The sequence below is a fragment of the Anopheles coluzzii genome (genome assembly GCF_943734685.1).
Source record: "Anopheles coluzzii chromosome X unlocalized genomic scaffold, AcolN3 X_unloc_9, whole genome shotgun sequence".
NCBI classification, from domain to species: Eukaryota; Metazoa; Arthropoda; class Insecta; order Diptera; family Culicidae; genus Anopheles; species Anopheles coluzzii.
In genome coordinates this window covers 127,501-130,000 of record NW_026054524.1, presented here as the reverse complement: position 1 = coordinate 130,000, position 2,500 = coordinate 127,501, and positions in this window count along the sequence as shown.

Here is a 2,500-nt window from a genome sequence, read left to right as displayed (position 1 = left end):
TTACTTGACGCACACCCAACTAAGTCAACTGTTGGACTTTTTCGTAATCACGGCGGGACACATTGAACGAGCTCTAACGGATCTCTGCACGCATGGAACATGGTGGCGGGAATCATTGCTAGAACCGAACGGCGCCTCTGCGCGATGTACAAACAAGCTCAACAGGAACCTCGTATCGGCTGCCGAGCCGGAGCTCGAACAACTTGGACTTTCACCTCTAATTTATATCAACTCACCACTCCCCGAGGGATCCGCAGAATTGCTTCTGGGTCCCGTATCGTTATTTGCGATTCGTGTTTGCATTACACTACATTGAACTATTCCAACTTGTTTATCCGCATGGCGAACATTTGCTGCATTGAACATTAAAGTTCCACTTCGCTCTCCCCTACGTGGGTCTGAGCTTCACTCTCAGGGAAAAAATATGCCACATTGGTTAGGGAAACCCGGTTTCATCACGCTATGTGCCCTGCACTACCGGCTTAGCGTGAATGCTTCGAGTTTCCCTAAGAAGTTCGATTGGTCTTGCAGAGTTTAAAGACAACGAAGCTTAGTTTCAAGCAATGATATAATATACGCGTATTAAAAACCCTTAACTGTTACAACTTTTATGCTTGAAACCATCGCAACGAAGTCTTTGGGTCCGTAGACCCGTGATGTACTGCTCCAGGAAACGTTTTGAAAGAGTGGAAACTCAAAATCATAGGTTAAGATCATCGGCAGAACCCACCAGACACCACTTTTGCTTCATAAGTTCGGCCTATAGTCATATGACGATTTTCATCGGGGAGGGGACGTATGACCCAAACGGGGGCTTATATGACCCACGGACACTGCAAACCATGCTCCTACGACTAAATAGAGGTTAAAACTACGATTTGGTGAAATCTTCATTTTTGACCTCGGAGCAAGGTACCTTCCCTATAGTAGGCAATGAGTAAATGATCATAATCCCAGGAGGGCAAAAAATGGGAACCCGAGAGGAAAGCGCTGTTGGCGCGCCTAAGCTAGTGGCCCGTAGAGTAAAAAGGGTACCCCCAACAAAGTTGTCGTTTCACGTTCTGGTTTCACTTTTCATCATCTAGGGTGCGTTCCTGACACGTTTTGAGGGGTTTTAGCAAAAAAAAATTTTTCGACTACTCGAGCTCTCTGGCCCGTTCGGTGCACATTTTTGAAAAAAGCTAGGGAGCTGCCCCTAGGTTCGGGGTGTCACAAAATGTTGAAAAGTGGTCGAAAAACCACTATCCAGAATCGGATGTAGAATCGTTAGACGAACTTAAAATTGTTCTACGACACCCATCTGCGACGTTTAGTATTCGAGATATAGCACTTTGTAGGTCTGACCGAGCAATTTTTGTTCCGCGCACTTTGTGCACCGTACACTTTGATGTTTGTATGAAAAAGTACCCTACCTAGGGACGCGTAGAGCAAATTTGTACCCCCGGGCATGTTGTCGATTGACATTCTGGTTTCACTTTTCATCATCTAGGGTGCGTTCCTGACACGTTTTGAGGGGTTTTAGCAAAAAAAAATTTTTCGACTACTCGAGCTCTCTGGCCCGTTCGGTGCACATTTTTGAAAAAAGCTAGGGAGCTGCCCCTAGGTTCGGGGTGTCACAAAATGTTGAAAAGTGGTCGAAAAACCACTATCCAGAATCGGATGTAGAATCGTTAGACGAACTTAAAATTGTTCTACGACACCCATCTGCGACGTTTAGTATTCGAGATATAGCACTTTGTAGGTCTGACCGAGCAATTTTGTACTGAAATGTATGGTGAACATGTAATTCATTAAATAACATTGACTTGCATCGTGCCCTACTTCATCGGCACAGCTGTTATTGACTATCTTTAGTGGAAATGGATTGAGTTTGACCATTTTAAGCCCATTTCCTATGCCGTGCACCAACATTGTGTACCGATCAGGGAAAGTACGCTACGTACGCGTTCATGGATGTCGATGTTGGTACAAGTTGCCTTTCGGGATAGCCGTGCACCAAAACTGTGTACCGATCAGGGAAAGTACAAGACGGAGGGTGCAGCTCGAGCGTACGCGTTCATAGATGTCGATGTTGGTACACTTGCACCAAAATTGTGTACCAATCAGGGAAAGTACAACACGGAGGGCGCAGCCCGGGCGTACGCAATCATGGATGTCCATGTTGATACAATCTACGTGTACGTACCTAGTTTTTGTAGGAAAAGTTGCAATTAAGTGCTTGCATGCTTAAAATGCTCATCTCAACCGGTCACCTTTTGGCCTGCCCTTTTATAACAGAAACCTAGAAAGATACTCGAGATTTTTGTGTTTTTCCATTCGCCCGGGACGACGAAATGAGCTATGTGCACATCGTGCAGAAAATTGTCTTCGCCACGCATGTTTTTGTCCATCCACTCATATAATCACCCGCATTTGTGTTCAACACGGACGGCGCAGCCCGAGCGAACGCGTTAATGTTTATGTTTGTACACACTGCTTGTACGATTCTAGGATTTGGTAA